General features: G+C 48.5%; 1 long non-coding RNA gene across 1 annotated transcript in view; it reads left to right on the top strand.

The window, feature by feature from the left end:
- The first annotated feature begins 280 nt into the window (after positions 1-280).
- LOC116284220 (uncharacterized) overlaps positions 281-20,451 on the top strand; it is a 54,054-nt gene continuing 33,883 nt past the window's right edge. The window contains exons 1-3 of the long non-coding RNA XR_012061193.1: positions 281-320; positions 1,131-1,243; positions 8,060-8,164. This is a non-coding gene — a long non-coding RNA (uncharacterized lncRNA). The remainder of the gene's footprint in view (positions 321-1,130; positions 1,244-8,059; positions 8,165-20,451) is intronic.

Genomic DNA, 20,451 nt, shown 5'->3' with positions numbered 1-20,451 from the left:
TGCTCCTGCATCTTTACCCTTTGTCCCACTGGTGAGTTTCATAAGCACCTAGATTTTCAGAAGCAGAAGTCCTTGGGAAGTTAACTTGACGAGGGAGACATCACTGCCCATGCCAGACATTGCCAGTCTATCTCAGAACTCCTCGTCACTGAGTCTTAACATCACCCTCCACCTAACATTCCAGGCAGTTGACATTCCAGAGTAGGCAGGTGAGTGAAACCCGGACAACTGCTTTGTACGTGGAGCTTAGGTTCCAAAGCCAGAACGTAAGGAGGAAATAATGGAGAGCCAAAATTTTGGAAGAGTGTATCAAATTGCTGGTGAAGTACAGAGCCTGTTATTTTGTGTACACTGTGCTTTTCCTCAATGAGTGCAAGACAGCCGAGTTTTCTCCTAGCTTTGGTTCAGATGGCTGTTTCTCTGTTGAGTACTGGGTGAAAGAGATGACTGGTGATGAGAACCCGTTCTGTGGTATTTACCTTGACTCACAGAGGAAAAGGCACAGGAATGGCCCTCCTCAGTGCTGGCCATCTCTGTTCCAGAACAATCCTCCTCCTTTCTCATTGTTTTCAGTAACATGAGCTAATGTTAGTAATGCTAGTACTGTTAGTAATGCTTACCATGCAACGGGGACTCTTCTAAAAGCTTTACGTGAATTGATTTTACTTAAAGCTTGCTCAGTCCAATGATGTGAATACTATTTTTTGTTTTGTTTTGTTTTGTACTCTTTAAAAAAATCTTTTTAAAGTTTTTTTTTAATTTAAAAATTAAAAAAAATTTTTTTCTTTTTTAGTTGGGGGAGGTAATTAGGTTTACTTATTTATTTATTTTTAACTGGAGGTTCTGGGGATTGAACCCAGGAGTGTATGCTAAGCAGGCACTCTACCACTGAGCTATACCCTCCCCTGTGAGTGCTAGTGTTAACCCCACTTTTCAGATGAGGAAATTGAAAATCAGAAAGGCTGAGTCATTTTCCCAGTGTCACACTACTGGTGAGGAGTAGAGCCAGGGTTTGAACCTGAAACTTTGGTCCCAGAGCCAGACTTCTTTATGCTGCCCAGAGAGCAGCTCGTATGGCGAATTAGTGGTGGCCTCAGACTGGAACCCGGGACTTTCTTCTCCCACTCTAGATCTTTCTTTGGAGTCTGGCTTCCCCGCCCTCTCACTGGGGGCTGCCATGCATGCTGACTGAGGCACTCACCACCTATTATCCATCGCCTTCTCCAGGGCCTCGGCTAAGCAGGTACTCCAAAGCTCAAACCTCATTTCTCCAATCCATTCAGAGCTTTATTGATCTGGCCTGGCATTTGCGTCTCTCAGATTCTCAGCCCCATGCAGCCGGACGAATGGCCTTTGCATCTCTGAGTCTCACAGGGGCCGCAGCTGTTTAACCAACTCAGGGCTCTGGGTTAATGGAGAAGGCACGGGGTAGGAGAGGGCATCGCCACGGCAGATGGGAAAGGGGCACTGACCTCCTGGGGACCCAGAATACTCTCCCTAGGGAATCCTAAAAGGCATTGATCTCAGCACTTTAGATTTTCAGGGCAGCTATCTCTGAAGTTCTAGAAGGCTCATGAAGTGTATCTGTCATTCAAGGGCTGCAGCAGAGGGATCAGGACGGGACCCTCAGGGCTGTTGGGATGAAGACAGGGAAGTCGATTCCTGGGTGCCAGGAAAATTGAGATGTTTGTCTAGACTGCCCAGGAGTTGACCTTTTTGGACTGGTTTCTCAGTGTTTCTCCTACTTTCTCTGATGACTGTGTCCTTGGCTCCCAAAAGCAGGGGATGTGGTGGAAGTTGAAGCCATTTGTGGCACCTGAAGAGTTGTCCTCATTTAGATTTTATGAAGTCAGAGCTTTGATAAATCTTCTTGATTGCTGGGATTCAGGAAATGGATTTGGTTTCTGAGAGCTACGGCTTGAAGTAATGTTGGGTGATTCCCTGGCATAAGGGTTATTCAATAATGATGGCAGAAAACGCTTCCGTAAAATTTCTTCTGAGCCAGGTACCGTTCTAAACAACTAACTCACATTTAACATTAACTCGCCTAATCCTTATGGTGACATCATGAGGTAAACGCTGTTATTCCTCCACTTTACAAATGAGGAATGAAAGACTGGATCGGAACGTACCCTCACTTAGGATTCACACTCAAGCATCTGGTTACCGAATTCACGGTCCTACCCAGACTTACCCCAACACTTTCCTGCCTGTTATTGTTCTGATGGTTGTCACAGCTGCTAACCTGTCACCCACATCCATCCGATTTGATGGATTCCTTTCATTTCGTTAGACCCCCCTTAACTGAGACCACCTAGATATGGCCAAGGAGCAAAGACGTTCTTGAAGCTGTTTGGGGGGGCCAATGGCTCTGTCTGGCATTGGAGACACCTTCCGCCCAGCTCAAGTGCAAGTTTACGGAGGAGAAAAGACAAATTACGGATCCCGTACGCAGATCCTTTGTTCACTTATTCATTTATTTTCTCTTTTTCCAATAGTAAAAATTCTTTTCCGTAAGTATCTGTTGAGCACCTACTATGTGCTTATGCTTATTAGCTTAGCCACTCAAAAATATTTGCTTACTCAAGGACAGAGCAGAGTGGAGAGGCAGGAACTCCACAGGAGGGTCATTGTAGCCCCTGACAGCGTCAGCTGGGGCCTTGATCTCCTCGTCTGATGCAGCCTTGAACTTGTCCAGAGCTGAGACTTCTGCTCATGGTCTTTGGCGTTATCTGTCTGATCAAAGCCCTCATCCAAATCTTATTTCTCAGGCGTCGGAAAACTTTGACTTGTGCTCCATGATTGGAAAGCTTGAAGGAAAATAGGACATTTCCTTGTCCTGGGGTAGGGGATGCCACATCCATCTGGGGGCTCATTGGGCATCCCTGTCGTGTGTGGTCACGTATGCTGGTAGACCTCCAAAGCAAACACGACAAACCTTACGAGCAGTTGATCCTACTGTAGCGACCAGGGCAGGAATGCTGGGCCAGGCTGTGTGGGTTGATCCCACCTCTGCCTCTTACAGGTGTTTGATTCTGAGCAAGCTCTGCACCTGCATCAGACTGACATGAAGAAGATACAAATGTTTGATTGTGTCACGCCCCCGCCGATATTTTAGGGTTGTCATGGCAGTTAGCAAGTAGTCCTGTGATGAGTGGCATAAAGGTGGAACGTTGGAGGTTTGAGGTACGCTGTGTGGGGCCGAGCAAGGGGTGGGGGCAGGTGCTTTGTGATGGCCAGGACTTGAGAGGGATTCCAGAGGTGGAGGCGGTTCTAACCGGAGTTCTTGCTGTGGTGCAATTCCGGCTGACGGTGCACTGCTATTTCCTGCGCATCCCTCTTAGGTAGAAGGTTTATTCTTTGCTTCCCTCCCCAGCAGAGGACAGCAGCTCCTCACCTGAGCCTGGAGAACAGCCGGGTTTTCTCCATATGAGAGGAGGATCTGAACACGGATGGTGGGGAGCGTGGGGGTGGGTTTCCAGCGTTTCTCGTAGGGGCACCGGGTCCCTTCACCAGGCCTGCACTGCTGAGAACAAGGCTGCCCTTTCTGGCTGCTTTCCTGCTGTCCTTCCTGTGAGCCCGTGAAGGCTGGTAGGGAAGAGCCCACCAGTGAGGCTGGACTCTTGAGTGGGGCTCCCAGGGAGTCCTGAGGGTCTCGAGGCTGCATTTGACCTTGAGTGGGCCTCTAAACTTGAGCTGAGTTTTTCTGTCTCATCAGAATGGGGTCTGCCCTGTCCTCTTGAGCCAGATTTCCTGTCCTGACTTCCTGTCCTGACTTGCTTTGGAGTGGCCTCTCTCCCCTTAGATTTCAAGCTGTGTGGATGCTGGGTAACCTCAGCTCTCTGATGGGTTTGGGAAAAATGACTTTGTAGGTTATTTGCAGTCTTCTCCTTTGTAGGGTGACAGACTCTCTGTGTGGGCTGACTACACTGAAATAGAACCCTGAAAAGTAAATTTTAACATGGAATTTTCTAATTTCTAAGAGTTGGCAATTAATTAAAATGATTTAAAAATACTGCAGGCTGCATAAAGTTTGTCCATTGGCCAAATCTGTCAATGCTACCAAGGGTCGGAGAAATTACAGTGAAATTGGGTTTTAAGTGTGTAAACAGCAATGCTAATGAGGGCTGGAGACCATCCTGAGACCCAGAAATGCGGAGAGAGACCCAGAGGGCGATTATAAGTGAAAGTAACAGCTAGAGCCCTTTGTGTGTGTGGGGGGATTCTTTGGGGTCCACGATTGGACCTGCATGTGCTTCAGTGCCCCACAAGCCACAAGAACACCATTTATTGGTGGTTGGGCGAAGCTCAGCAGAAGTTGCTGAAGAGAAGAGATGTGTGGTCTTGATATGAGCAGACCTAAGAGAGGCCCCTGAGCCCACACTCCCTCTCCTCCAGCCCCAGCCCTGGGTCAGGGCTTCCTGCCTCCCCAGGTCTGCGCTTCTTGTCCTCACCGCCAGCCGCTGAGACGCAGTGAGACAGGTCTCTTCCGGCAGAGAGTGGCAGGGGGAATTTACAGCCCTTCTGCAGAGAAATCAAACACTGCCTTCTGCTCGGGCTGCTCGTCCTGCTGGCCTCGGCCCCCCTCACTCCCCCAGAGATGGGATTGTGAGTGATGAGGGAGGGAGGGAGAGTGGGTGGGGGTGGGGCAGGGATCTAGAGAAATAACGATATTCAAAGTGACATGGAGAGAAGGACAAGAGGGAGACAGGTTTGGGAGAACTAAGAGCTAGAGAGAGAGAGATAAAGAGGGAGAGACAGAGGCAGAGAGAAAGCCAGGGACAGAGAAATAGAGAGAGGCTGTATAGCGAAGTCCCGGGGCTGGGCTGGGCAGGGGGTGGGATGTTTTCCGGAGTACTTACAAGCAGGTAAGGGGAGCAGTGAAGTACTGAGGAATAAGACTGAAAGTCAGGCCTGAGGGGTAAGGTGATGCCACCATTGGCCATTTTTCCCTGAGGACAGAATCTGAGTAGGGACCAACAGAAGTTATTATGGAGTCCCTTCCCAAGGGCACAGATAGGTTGGGAGAGGCGTGGAGTTTGAGATGGGCTGGGGCAATTAGTACCGGATGGGAGCTCCACAGCATGGGGCAGGGTTGATGGACTGAGGATGTAGCACCGTCCTCCCATCCACTGGATTTACATTCCAGGACATTCCCTGGACGGCACTCCCCTCATCTTTGGAATGACAGCCTGGGCTGTCTTTGCTTTCTCTCTGGGCCACCATCAACAACCATAGTCCTTCTAGCTTCCCTCTCATTCTGCTCCCCCATGAGGCACTGCCCAGAGAGCTGATCTGCATGTAAGAAGGGAGGGGCGGTCACATTGGATTGGGATGATGACACGGGTAGTGCAGAGGGCAGACTTCCCTGGCTGGGCATTTCCAGCTCTTTGGAAACCATCCCTTTGGCCACAGTTCTGAGCCCCTCAGGGTGGGGCTCGGTGGGGAGGACCATTGGCCATCTGCCCTGAAGGGAGCTCACCCAAGGGATTTCCACAGAAGGAGATGAAGTGGCTCATCCAAGTTTGAAGCATCCACCCTTGGGTCAGTACTGATGCTCATGAAAAGTGCACCTGAGCGTAGTTATTTCCCTGGGAGTGACAAGGCTGGGAAAAGTCAGCTATGCGCACAGGGAGGAGCCCAGATTGTCAGCGGGGCTCCAGCTGATCATGGGGTCCATAGCAGAGCTGCTGGTTTTGCTCCGTTCTTGTGAGATTTGGTGGTGATTCCCTCCTTGGCTGAAGGAGGAATGGGGTCACGGTCAAGAACTAGGACCCAAAGGAGGGAGCCTCAGGGCAGCCTTTGGGTTAGAGATGGGATCAGGACTCTGCAGTATGAGGCTGAGAGAAGCAGGGTCAGAATTTCTGCCTCCCTCCCAGGGCCCTGACCAGAGTTGGCCAGGACTGGACCCACTAGAAAGGCTGACCCGAGGCGAATGCTTCTGGCTTGGAAGAGAGCTTCATCCCTCCTTTTGGTGGGCCCTTGGGGGAGCCCTATTCAAGGGGCGGACAGAGGATGGCTTCCCCACCCTAGGAGCCTGCACCAGTGGGAATCAGCATTAGGACTAATGGGAAGGTCTTCAAAACACTGTCTACCTTCCTGGCTTTTGGTAAGAGAGATAAATGGGTATGTTCAACAGGATAGGCTGATTGTGGTAACAGGCAATCCCCAAATGTCAGTGGCTTTAATGCGACAAAAATTTCTTACTCACATAGCGGTCCAGTATGGGCCGGCGCAGGGGCTCTGCTTCATGGAGTCTTTTGGGGACCCATGTTCTGTCTCCTCTATGGCTCTGTACTCCTCTGGGTTCTCAATTTTGATAGACAAAAAGAGTGAGAGGATTGCATGGAAGTTTCTGGATCAGGCTGGGAAGTTGGGCCAAGGGTTTTTCCTAGGAAGACACTGCCTGCCGGGGAAGGAAGGCTCTCTCTAGGGATTCGTGCTTAGAACCCATTGGTCGGAACTGGGCCATGTTGGTACTTTTATGTGCAAAGGAGGTGGTGAGATTAATGTTTTAGCTGAACACATTGCTATCCTGGACAAAATCTGGGCTTGGGATGTGTGTGTGTGTGTGTGTGTGTGTGTATGTGTGTGTATGCGTGTGTGTGTAGACATGAGGTAGGCACCTAGCTACGCTCACTCCAGCTGCCCAGACAGTAGATCAGTGGTGGTTAAGGGCACTGTGTTTTGAGCCAGACACTCATGGCTTTGAGTCTAGACTGTATACCAACCAGTGTTCTCTACCCTACTTGGTTTGGGGGTCAAGGGAAGAGAGGCTCCAGGGTGTGGCTGCACATGGGTGGCCTGGTCCAGCTGGCCAGTGTCCCAGAAGTCTGAGCAGTGGTCCCCTCTACCTGTTCCTTTGCTAACATCTCTGCCTGTGGCATTTGTGCAGTGTTTGAGCATCATCCTTGAGGTGGCCCAGTGCAAGACTGGTCAGAGCATGTCAGAGTTGCAAACTTAAATACCTGTGGGGCCTGGGCTGATCTTTAAATAATCACTCTGGTACAGTGGATAGCTGTGACTTAGTCTCCACTGAGGGTGGCTCTGGGGGAAAGCTGGGTGTTACCAGATTTTCAGAAGTGTCAGAGAAGCTGCAAGTGAAAACTTTTATGTGCATTCTCTTCTTAAAGCTAGCAACAAATCACCTAAAACTTATTCAGCAATAATGTGGCCCAAACCAAATATCTCTGCGGGAGGGCTATTTCCCGAGGGCTGGGTCCCTCTCTGTATGAGGGAGGGGTCTGGCTGACACAATGACACACTTCTGGGTGTGCAGGAAAACATAACTGAATGTTAAATAAACACCCGCTAATTACCCTGAGAATATTTATTGAGATTTCTCCACGTTGTAATAAGAAATTATTGAAACATACATCACCTACCAAGCTGTTAATCATTGGTAAATATATTTTAAATACAGCAGTCCATTAGTATTTTAATTTAGCCTGTCTCCAGGAGAATATGTGCTGGATCAGACAAATGTGCCAAGCTTCAGAGCCAAGGGAGAAATTCCTCACCTAGTTAATCTTTGTGTTCTCCTCTCAGGAAGGAAATTCTGGTACACCAGCAAGAGAAATGTCCCCCCCTCCCCGGGTCTGGTATTGATGGTGAGCGTCCTTGAGGAGCTGGTGGGCGAGATAGGGAGGCCACAGCTCTGAAGAGGAGGGGGAGTAGGTGGGGGGCCCAGGTAGGGCTGGGTAGAGGATTGCTGGCTGTTGGCAACTCCCCTGCTGTTCACTGAAATGCAAAATTGTATGGCTGAGAAAAATTACAACAGGTATGTTGAACCTCAAAGATCCAACAGACTTTTTTTTCCAACTTGGATGGTCTACATAAAATTGTTTACTTCCTGTAGCCTTCCTCCTTGTCCAGGGGGTGGGTTTGTGCATAATGCTTCATGTATGCCACATATATTTGGGGCCAGCTTGAAGGGGACAGACACGGTGATGGTGAACTGACCTTTGCCTTGATGAAACCAGATGAGCCTTTGGACTCCCTTCCCCATGAGCTACCTCTTCACTCAGCAGACACTTACCTAGTGACAATCTCTTACCAGATACCGTCCTGGGCACTGGAGATACAGGGGTGAACCAGGAAGAGAAGGTCTTACTTTCTGGAGCTTACATCCCAGGCATGGAAGCAGATGACAGACACATCAGCAGTGAGTAAGCAAGCACATTTGGAAGCATGGTGGTGCTGTGAGAAAACACAGCAGGGTAATGGGGGAGGGTGACTGTTGGAGTGGTGGTGATGGTGGTCGGGGAATATTCTGGCTCTGACTCAGAGTCCATGTTTTGATTTGAAAGGTAGGGGAAAGGGAGAAATGGATGATACCTCTGAAGTGTCAAAGTGGAGTAGGTGGTGGGCCATTCCCTGAGCTTAGAAATTTGGGGCAAAGAGCAGGGTTTTGGAGAGGGGATGATGACCTAGCCTGGAATGTGTTGAGTCTGAGGCATGAGTGGTTGGCCTCTGCTGAAATGCCCCCTCCTCTCTCCCAGCTGTAGCAGACAAGTTTGCTGCACCGAGCCATATCCCCTCTGCACGTCTGATTTCAGCACTGGGAGGGTGGACAGCGTCCTACGTCAGGCTTCGGATGCTTTTTTGTATCTCTTTTGTATCTGCCTCAGTGGAAGGCCCCTCAGTTCAGGGCAGGTGCCACCAAGAAGTGGTGGAAGGGAGTTCACATCACTGGGGAGACCCTCAGTCAAAGGAGGATGACGGGTGGTGGATAAATGCCTCTCATTCTCTGGGGGCGGCAGTTCCAGGGAAGGTTCTATGGGGTTCCTCAGAGGCTCCTCAATGTGACTGAGCCCCAGGTGCCCACAGCATCACCTGCTCTCCAGGTACATTTCACTTGGCCTTCCTTCTCACTCTCCCCTCTGACTCCCTCACTCCTGCTTTCCCAAAGAAACCTCTCAAACACCCCGAGTTGAGTCCTTGTCTCAGGCTCTTGTCTTTGGGGACACTCATGTTGGGACAGATTCTTACCAGTCCCCAAGGGCACACATACGAGGATGCACGTCGCGGTGCTGGCTCTGATCGGAGTGGCGGCAGGCTTCTCATGGAAACAGAAGGGGGCGCGCTGACGCTTCCAGGGCAGGCAGACGCACAGATGGACAAACCGCGCGAGAGCGAACACCAAACGACCAAGTACTTAGAGGGAAAAACAAGCCTCTTGAGCTTTCTCTTCTTTTTCCTTCTTTCTTATCCTTTATGGGCTGTGAGGTCGTAAGCAGTTTTCAGAGGTGTTTCCCATCCCTGGCATAGCCTTCTCTGGGATATTTTCTTCTCAGACCCCATTGGTTCGCAACCCACAGTGCCTTGGATATGGTGTGAGTGTTGCGAAGTCCACCTGCAATGCCACCCTGATCAGGAAATATCCCTAATTGATTTCCAGTCAAAATCACCTCTTCTTCTTGTCAGTTTCTGTCTTAATCAGCTCTGGTCACATTCATGATGCATAATAAACAGCCCCTACACTCAGCAACACATAAAAATAAGCATTTGTTTCTTGCCCATGTCCCTGCAGGTTAGCAGGGGCAGCCCTGCATGCTTCAGGCTGGAAGGGGAATGGCTGGCTGAGACATGCTTTTCCCAAGAAAGAATTTGAATGCTCCCACAGGACCAGCTGCAATGTGCAATGTTTCTTAAAGCCTTGACTCTGAATTCACAAACTGTCACTTCTGCTCACATCTTATTGGACAAAGCAAACCACACGTCCGAGCCCCTAATATCAGTGTGCAAAGAGGCACGTTCTTCTTATGAGGATGTGTGTGTATGTGTGTAAACAAGTATTTGCTGGACATTAGTCTAATGAACCACAGGTCCCACAGCGCGTGGTCTCTGCATCTCTTGCAGAGTTTACAGTGTTCTACCCTCCACCATGTACATGTCAATTACATGCGTGTTCCATCTCTCATCCGCATTGTAAATGTCTTTGGGGCACTATCCACGTGCAACCCCTCTCGGTACCTCCCTACCCAACAACTAAGAAGAGGGTTACTGCAAGTAGTAATATGTGGTCAGATCCTAGGTGTATTTTGCAGGCAGAGCAAAGAGGATTCGCTGACAGATTTGCTATGTACTAGGTAAGAGAATGAGGGAGATGATGATATTGCTTTTGACCTAAGCAATTGAGAAAATTGAGTTGCCCTAGATAGACGGGGGGAAATTGTGGGAGGAACTGATGCTCAGAAAATGGAAGGTCATTAATATCTATTTCATTGCTTCCAGAAGTGTGGGATGCTCAATATTTACGGATGGTAGGGGGATGATACACAGACCCACGAACAGTTAACATTGAATCAAAGAGTTGGAAAGCTATTTATCTTTCAATTCTTTATTGACTCTTTTGATTAGTCAAATAACAGTCTCAGTTTGGTGCTAGTCTGTCTTTAAACACTTGCTGATCTCCCTTTTTAGAAAAGAGAGATTATGCTGCAGGCTTAGAGATGGGCTGGCAACAATATCTAGCTAGATTTAATAACAGCATTTTCTTTTCATTGTATTTCTTTTTCTGGATAACTTCTCTGTATGACTATTGATTCTGGTTCATTTGCAGTCTAGATATACATTTCCTTTAAAAATGAATTTACTCTTGTTAAATAGGGAATCAGTTTACCCAAAAAGCGTTGAAGTGAATTTATTCATCCATTTATTTGGGAAATACTTATTGAGTGTCAGTTATTTACCAGAGACTGTTTTGAGTGTTGGGGATATGGCAGCGAGTAAACATAGACAAAACTTTGGGGCTTCGTGGACCTTTCAGTCTAGTTGGAGAGGCAGAAAACCGAGTAAATAGGTAAAATGGAAGTATTTGAGGTGATGACAAGCGTTAAGGAATAAATAAAGCAGAAAAGCGGACTTGCAGGTGAGGGGCTGGTGGTGGTGCAGTTTAAGTAGGATGGGAAGGGAATGCTTCATGGAGGAGGTGGCATTTGGGGAAAGATCCAAGGGAGCTAGCTACACTGGCCTCTGATAAAGGTGTTCCTGGCAGAGGGGACAGGAGGGCCAAAAGCTGTGAGTCCAGAGCATGCCTGCCATGGTCAGGGAAGGGCACGGAGTCCAGTGTATGTGGAGTGGAGGGAGGGAGGGGGAGAGAGTAGTACAGGGTAAGTTCAGAGAACTAATGAGGGCTGGGATCATGCAAACTGGTCCTGGGGAACACTGCTGGGGGTCCAGCTTTTACTCTGAGTGAGATGGGAAGGACTTTGGAAAGAGGAGTGACACGATCCGACTCACAGTTCAAAAGCATTCCTGTGGCCGTTGTGTTGGAAGCAGACCCAAGGGAGCGGGGCAGTCACGGGGAGAACTGAGGGAGGCTGCTGCAGGAATCCCGGTGAGGGAGGATGGTGGTTTGGGCTAGCAAGATGGAGTCAGGTGCTTGGAATATTTTGAAGGGAGATCCAGCAGAATTTGCTGAGAGATTAGATATGTGCTGTGCAAGAGAATGAGGGAGATGGTGTTTTTGACCTGAGCAATTGAGAAAATTGTGTTGCGCTATATACAGATGGGGAAATTGTGGGAGGAGCACAGGTGGGGTGGGGGGACATCGGGAGTTCCACTTGGTTGTGTTGATTGTGAGATGCCTGTTAGACAGCCGAGTGGAGTTGTGAATAGACTCTTGGGTATTTGAGCTTGGCGATCATCGGAGGGGTCCTAACCAGGGCTTAGATACAGAAGTCGTCAGTGTATAGATGATGTTTGATGAACAGACAGGAGACAGTGGGGAGCATACAGCTGGGGTCTCTCTTCTTGCCTGCCTGTGGCTAGCCCTATATTTGCAGCTCTTTGTTTTCCAAAGTCTGGACCCCAGATACGATAGTTGAAGATGACACAAGGCTATTTTCCTAATGACTCTGGGAAAATACCCCTGTTTCCTGTGACCCTATAAAGGGCAAAGAAAATCTTTGAAAAACTGTCATCTTGGCACAATCATTCTGCATACAGAGCTTTGCACGTTAAGCTTTTCAAATTGATCTATCCTGTCATTTCGACTCTCTAAACCTTGCCTTTTTCTTTACATAGTTCCTGTTTCCACTGGGAAGCAGTTGTCTGAAGCCTGAACTATATATGTCAAAACATCCTGTTAAGGTTTTCTGAAGTTTCTGATGTTGGGCAATTCAGGGCATTTGGTTTCCAGATCAGAGAAGGGAAATTTTCTTCCTGCCATTAGGTTATCACCGCAGACCGGGTCTTTACTGCTTCAGGTCTTAGAGCCCAAAACAGATGCCTAAGATGTGTAATGGTTTCTGCTATAAAACGTGAAACTGGCTCAGCCTGAAACTTGTGAGGACAATTTAAAATAATAATGATAACTACCATCACACGAACACTTAGATTTGCCAGGCTCTGTTTTGTGGGGGATGCTGTTGGTGCCTTGTAGAACGTGTACACTGCACATCCACCGTCCAGCTGCTAACAGCTGTCCCCTTGGCTGAGTAGCAGCCACTGCTCCTTCCCTGGCCAGCAGCAGTTACTAACTAACCCAGGCCGGCCACCTTGCCTTGATTTGGGACTGGCTCTGTGCTCCAGAGCTCCCTGCTCCCTGCGGGATCAGGCTGAAGGAAGCTTTGGGCCGAGACCACATCCTTCATCCTTGCTGCTTTTTCTTCCTCATCCAATGCTGCTTCCCTCACGCCCCTTCTCTGGAGAGCTCTCCTCATCTCAGGCTCTGTTTCTGGGGAGCTCAGCCTAAGACGAGTGTCTGATATATTTTATATCATCGAATCCTCTCAACAGCCCTCTGACATAGTACTATTATTTCTTACTTATAGATGTGGCTGTGAAGGCTCAGAGAGGTTAGTAACTAGCCCAGAGTCACACAGATGAACAGGTACAAGAACCAGGAGTCCAATCTAGCATTTGTTCTAAAGCTCACGCTGCTAACAATTATGGTGGTGTGTCACCTTTCCGAATGGTTGGTGTCAGATATTTTGAACTTTAAATGTTTTTTTTTCCCTTTCTCTTCTTTGGGGGTCAAAGGTGTTAAGCAGTGTTGATTGGAAGGCTAGGGACCAGTTGCCTGCACTGACAATGGGCAAAGGGATAGTAGAACCCTTAGGGGAGGCAAAGAAAGGTGACTGATGAGTGCAGGCAGATGTGTTGTATGGATTCTGGCCCAGATGTGTAGATGTTCTTGGACAAGCCAGGAACCACGCCTATTTGGTTTTGGAATATAGTCAGAGATTCCAAGCCATTTGTAAGTCACTCACATACTCACTACTGCCTCTCCTAGACTTGACGTCAGATGCCGTCTGTGCAGAGGTCCGGGGTAGTGAAGAGAACAACAACTTATTATTCAGGAGACATAGATATCCATCTTAAGTTCTGCCACTAATTAGCAGGGTCTCTTTTTTTTTTTTTTTTACCGATGTTCTAACCATGCTACATGAGGCAGTTTTTTCATCTGTAAAACAGGGGAAATGAGTTCTCTTCCCTCTTTTATAAAATTGTCAGTGTGTGACAAACTACAAGTCATTTGCTTGCTGAAAGAGAGGAGTTATGATTGTTGGGTTTTCTGGGTGAGGAGAGAGTCCAGGTTCCCTTGTATAATTCCCAAAGTGTACGCTGAGGGCTTCTGCTGCCTAGGGGACCAGCCTGTGTTTCAAAATAGAACGTGGCGCTAAAACCATCGAGATGAGATATGGCTGGTATAAACGTAAGGGCACCCGTTTAAGTTCAAAACATCGGCGAGTCACCTGCTGACTGCGAGAGGGCTGGAGAAAGAACGAAGCATGCTCAAAAAGGATTTAAGAGATTCTGACTGAGGGCAAGGTCAATATCGGCCGATAATGATGATGTCACTGTGCTTGTAAGAATGTAAATACGATCCTCACTGGCTTTAAGAGCAGTAGGGGGTACGTGGTCTCACTCTGCTCTAGACTGGTGAGATTATAGCTAGGGAATAAAATGACAGTGACAGAGAACTTATATTGATTGACTGTGTATCATTCCAGGCCTTGTGTGTGCTAAGTGTTCCATGTACATTAGCACCTTTAATTCTCACAACAGCACGTGGATCCCCAAGCTGTATTTTTTAAACTCTACATATGAGGGAATGGGGGCTTACGTAAGTCCCTTACTCAGCTCCCAACGATGAGTAAGTTAACGTCCTTACCCCAGACGAAATGTTTTTCAGTCTGAGGGCAGTGGTCCACTGTGAGTCAGGAAATCATGTTCACAAGTCATGGTTAGATATCAGAAAAAAAAACAGAGTTCATGGCAAGTAGTAAAGAATTGCTCTGCAAAACTTTTGTTCCAGGAGTGCATGTTGTGGGTCTGTATGTGCACACATCTAGACACATATGTGTGTGTTGGCTTGTGATGAAAAGTGCATTTCTTACAAATTACAGTTTTAAGAGTTTGAACTACACCAGGCTTACATTCTACTTTTTGCTTTGGGTTTCTCACTTTAAGAGGGACAAGAACAACACAAAGCACGTCCAGAGGAGGGTGACAAGGATGATGGGAGATGAGGATAGATGACCAGCCCAGGTTCCCACCCTACTCCCTACAAGACTGGAGCTTCCCCTTAAGCTTCCATTTCCCAGGCCTGAAAATCATACTCAGTCTCCTTTTTTTCCCCCTAAACTTACTTAGTTTTTTCTTTTTACTCTGCAGGGAAAGCTGCAGATACATTGCTCAAAACTTCAAGGGAGTCAACAGTGACTTTCTAATTTAGAGCTCAGCCAAGGAAAGTGGGATAGGCAGGGGTGCAGAGAGGCCTGGGTGAAACTCTGCACTATGGCTCTGGGGCAGGCAGTCTGGGGTGTAGCCTGACAGACTGTTCGTGACCCATCAGGACATTATTTAAGTCAAGGGGAGGAGATGAGCAGGGGAAGGATGAAGGCAGAAACAGCCAGGATGTCAGAGCCACCCAGAGGTCAAGCGTAGCAGCCTGGTGTGTCACCATGGACAGCTCCCGTGGGGCGTCCTTCTGGAGTCTGTGGGATTTTATTTTCTGAGCACCACCATGTATGAAACCTCGTTGACAATGTGACTTTCTCTTCATATTTGCCAGGAATTTATCCTCAACTTTCCAAGAGCCTTTGCCTTGGAAGGCTATGTTTTCTGTCCTGATGTATATAAGACACTGTACAGTCCTACCTGGGACTGTTTCAGAGGTGAGAAATGGAAACGCCTCTCTCAACACAGGGGAAGTAGATCTCCAAGGATTTGTCCTTAGACAACATAAACTCTAACCAGGTGGTGCTATAGGAATACAGTTCAGCTTTGGAGCTAGCCGAATGTGAGTTCTCTGCGGTCAGGGACCTTGTCTTTTTGTTATTCCTATAAACTCTGTCCCTGGCATGTTGAAGGACTTCAACAAATATTTGTTGAGCGACTAGGTTTCAACATCTGCTTTCTTTCATCCTAGCCAAATGGCCTTCAGCAAATTGCTTAACCTTCCTGAACCTCAGTTTCCTCATCTGTGAAATGGAGATGTTAGTATCCAGTCAGAGGGTTGTCAGGGGGATCAGGTGTGATGTTGTATTTAAGAGGATTAGACACAAATCAGATATTTAAGAAGTCATTGCTTCCTTCTAAGGAAGTGACGTTTTTGGTCCTCCTCCTCCTCCATGGTCCTGAAGCCCACTGCTGACTGGAGTTCCTCCCGCAAGGCTGGCATTGCTTCTGAGACTGGAGATCTACCTTTTAGGAGTACATCCTCTGGCAGGGAATAGAAGCAGGGACGGATGCAGGCTCGTGACTTTTTCTCAAGATAGTAAGGGGAGGTGTGGGAGGCAGTGACTCTCCTTTCTCACTTGGCCCTTTGGAGAGAGCAGGCTGCAAGGCTGGGGCTCTGGCAGACACCCCAGGGCGGATGCATGCAGACTAGGGGTGGCCCTTTCGAAGCATACCCTCTGGAAGGCTGCCTGCAACTTCCACCAAAGATGATACCACCAGGAGGTTTCCAACTTTGTGCCACTTTGGATTTTTATAAGAATAAAATAAATACTCTAAATACAAATAATCCAACAATTCATTAATGCAAGACATTAATGAATCTCCCAATCCTGCATGCTAAGGGGAATGATACTTAATATTGTGGTATATGTACTGTCAAGCATTTTTAAATGAGTACACCTATATTTAATACACATTTTAAGTATATAAATTTAAATATGATCATTATCTTCTGACCTGTCATCTGCTGCTTTCATTGAACATTTTCATGTCAAAGTAAATGGTCTCCATTCTTTTTAACATCTGCATAGCATTCCATTATACCTTGTGTCCTTAATTTGATTAACCAATTGCCTTCTTGATGATCATTTGGGTTATTTCCAATTATTTTGCTAACGATGAACCTCTTTTTCTAGTTAAGACAGACACACTTTGAATTTCCCATACAAGATAGGTTAAAAAATTTTTTTTCACAAGATAGGTTTTTATCTCTTTAAAAATTATTTGTATTTTGGAAACAGCTGAGAGTGATTTGTCAACAGGTTTGGTGTGATTGTTGTCAGAAACATTTATTTGGCACTGAATGTTCCAGACCCCGTGCTGGGTTCTGAGGTGGTAGAGATGTTCAGGTCCGTCCGCACGCCATTGTAATGTAGGTTTCAGGTGATGACCGTAAGAGTGGGACGAAAAACTCTGCTCTGGACATTTGATCTGAAATTTAAGTAATTAGAAGTTGTCCAGGTGAAAAAGAAAGAGAAGCCCATTTCAGATAACATGAAACAGAGCTCCTAAGCCAGGGAGAGAAGAGACAGCACGCCATGGCTCAGAATTTTCAAACCAGAGCTTGAGTCAGAAACAGGGTGAGGGGGGCTCTGTGCGTGGAGAAGGGAGGATCCAGGCAGGAAGCTGCCCAGGGCAGCCAGGACTAGATGGCAGGCTCCATGCTGAGAAGTCTGAACGTGGAGGGAGCGGAGGGAAGTGTGAATTGAGGTTGTGGGCTTTGAAGTCCAGCTATACTTTGATCCTCGCCCACTGCTGCAGCACCTTCGCAGTAGTGCCTTCGGTCCTGGCAAAGAGGACAGTAGAGGACTCGCTCTGGTTCTCTGGCCATGCCTTCTGTGCGGTGAGGAGGTAGGGGGTTGAGGGGACATGCCTGCCCAGAACACACTTTCCCTTGTTCTAGACCATGCAACCTTATGATTCCTGTTCAAAGATCCCTGAACCTACTTTAAGGGGTTGCATGAACCTCTTAGCTGAGTCCATCCGTCTGAGGGTGCACCCTGCTACTGGTGTGAACATTCCCACTTTGAGCCATGCCCACGCTGCGGCACATGGATGAAGTTTTGCTGTGCAGGCGGGGGTGTCCACACACATGTGTGATGAAGCCTCTCGATGGATGGGATAGAGGCAATATGGAAAAAGAAGGACTGTAAATTGTAGGCTCAAGGCCTCCTCTTGCCTGGGACCCCATTACATCAACTGCCTGCTTCTTAGTTACTGTTCCTGTAAGATGGGACTAAAAGGAGACCTATGTCACCAGGATTTTGTGAAGATTAAATAGAGTATCAGATGTAAAGTGCTCAGAGTAGTGCCTGCCTAGCATTCAGCAAGTGCCCAATAAAGGCTTATTGAAAGCAGAGGGTTCTCAGGGAGGCTGTGCAGCTGTGCAGCCATGCCGGACGTGGGATGTGGTGTGGAATGGGACTGGGGTGGGGAACTAAAGACAGGGAGACCAGTTAGGAGCCTGGCTGGTGGTGACATGGAGAGTTGAGGGGGAGCCAGACGTGATCTCGGCAGAGGGGCTGAGGAGAGTCGAGGGACGTTTTCAGATCATCAGCAGTTCCTGGAGTTGGGAGGGTCCAGGGCCTCTCTGACGGAGCATTAGAATCAACGTTTTTTCCATCTGTCGCACCGACTTCCAGCACCAGGGTGACCTGGGTGGTTTTGCTGAAATGCAGGTGCCCAGGCACCGGCTCAGGCAGGCTGTGTCAGGATCTCTGGGGCTGGGACCCAGGGCTCAAGTTTGTGAATCACTGGCACAGAGAGAGATAAAGATGAACTGGTGACTAAGGATTGTGGGTTAAAACCTGGAATGACATTGAAAAAAAGAAGATATTACCTGCCTGGAAGAAAGGAACTATTACTTAATAGATACCAATTGTTCTGGAGAAAATGTCTTTCCAAACATGAGTCTGAAGGAGAAAAAGAATAAGAAGGGGTTGGCGACACAGAGGTCGGGAGCCACTGCTTTGAAGGAGGCTGTGTGTGTGTGTGTGTGTGTATCTAAGAGATTGCAAATCGATATCCCATTTCCCTCGGAGTTTACACAGCTGCCCACAGGGCGATTCCTGACTCAAGGATGAATCGGGCCACTCGCTGGGCTGGAGAATCATGAATTTTCCAGATGGACCACACATCCCCACGGCGGGCCTTTCAGGAGACAACATTTGGGGGAGAGCTTGTTCTTTCCTTCAGAGAAGTACACGCACGTACTCATGTCCCCTCCAGCCGGTTTTGGGGCCGTGTGTGTCACAGGAGTGAGCACCTTTGTGTAGCAGGAGAGCATCGTGATGGAGACAGAGCCTCTGAAATCAGGTCGGGGTTACTGATATTTGTGGACTGATTTTGCTATCCACTGGACTGTGATTCCCTTGAGGGCAGGGCCATCTCGTATTTGTCTCACCACATCCCCCGTAGCCATCAGGACAGTCTAAGTGGTGCTGCAGTCATGAGCCACCCCAGACTCTCAGTGGCTTAAGGCGACAAGGGCTAATTTCTTGCTCATACAACGTGTCCATCCCGGGTGGAGCTGGGGCTGGGCTCCTGCCCTTTGCACGCTGGCATCCAGGCTGACTGATGGAGATTCTGCACCTGGCCTGTTGCCAGTCACCAGAGCAGGGGGGTGGGAACACAGCGGATTTCACACTGGGTCTTAAGGCTTCTGCCTGGAAGTTGCAAGTCACTTCTGCTCACGTTTCACTGGACAAAGGCAGTCACGTGGCTGAGTAGCTGATCACCAGGCGTTACTTCTCCTGATCCCTCAACCCACCCACTGGATGATCTCAGGCAGGTCACTTTATCAGTCTGTGCCTCAGTTTCCACATCTGTGAAGCAGGCATCGATATACGTGTAGTCAAGGATTCTGAACCTCTGCTTTTAAGTGTGCCCTAGCCCCTTCCCCAGGATTCCTGACCATGGAAGAAGATTTACAAGGGAATATTTCTTCAAGATTCAAAGCTGCCAGAACCCGAGAAATATTGCTAAGGCCTGAAAGCCAGTCAGCAGCTCCAGCTCCTCGTTAATCAGTCCTTCTCACCTCTGCCTGGAAGTCAACCCAGCATGCTGCCTGCCTTCCCTGCCTCCAGCCTCCCTCCTTCCAGTTTCTTCGCACCACAGACCGAGTGATCTTTCTAAGACGTACACCTGACCAGGTCATGGCCCTGCTCAAACCCCCGCAACAGCTCCCCTTGCCCTCGAGGTAAGAGCTGGGTTGTGTAGGATGCTACACAAAGCCCTTCGCGCACGGCCCCTGCGGGGTCTCCCCTCCACGCCCTTCAGGCAGCTCTGCTCCTGCCCACCTGCACCTTGTCATTCTAGCCAGACTGTGTTAGTCCGGGTTCTCCAGGGAAACATACCCTATTGGCTCTGCCTCTCTCTCGCTCTCTCTGCAAGGTGGACCCCCGGGAAAGCTATGTTCATGTATAACATTGCGATGCTGTGGGCCCAGCCAGGGCTTCTTGACAATATAGGTGACCGAGAGCAAGAGTTAGGCAGAGGGTCATTCTCTTCCACTCTCCCTGCAGCATAGCTCTGGGGCCCTGAGGGCTCAGGGTGACCACCCTGTAGTGCTCAGAATAGGGTCTGAGGCGGGTAGTATTGGGATGGAGAAGGCTGGCCTTGGCCAGCGGACTACCTGGAGGGATGCTGGGCAGGTGACTTCCATCCAGAAAATAGGAGAACATAAACAGGCTTGAACCTGGCACCACTGCTGGGCCGACAGCTCACTAAATAATGGGAGCAAACTTTCAGAAGGGCCTGATTGTTCCTGCAGCACCGGGTGGCTAGTGGCCATCTTTACCTAGATGTTGCTGCTAGTCACGGCCCCTTCTTGGGAAAGTGTGTGTGTGTGTGTGTGTGTGTGTGTGTGGTGAAAGAATCACTCTGTTTATAGCTGACCTGGATGCTCTCAATTTGGACAATTTGTGTAAGACCCCTGGCTAGGTTTGATGGTAGAGAGTGGGCTCCCCTCAGCTTTTACATCCACCTTCACTAGGTTGACTTCATCGTAAGTTGCACAAAAGTCATATGTTCCAGGAGATTGGTTGGAAGCCTCCATGGGTGAAGTGGCTGCTGGGGCTTTGATTGTGAGGTCTTGGTAATGGCATCACTGGTGAGCGATGGCGGTGTCCTTCTCCACCACGAAGGCAGGAGAGAGCCTCCTTGGGCTGTCCCAGGGCCAGAGATCGCAGAATCTGGGTGCCAGGGCTTATCCTATTCCTTCAGGTGTCAGAATCTTTGGTAATTTTAAGGGGTATTTTG

This window comes from Vicugna pacos, chromosome 18 (genome assembly GCF_048564905.1).
Source record: "Vicugna pacos chromosome 18, VicPac4, whole genome shotgun sequence".
In the NCBI taxonomy this organism is placed as follows: Eukaryota; Metazoa; Chordata; class Mammalia; order Artiodactyla; family Camelidae; genus Vicugna; species Vicugna pacos.
This window is presented reverse-complemented; position numbering and strand designations above follow the sequence as displayed.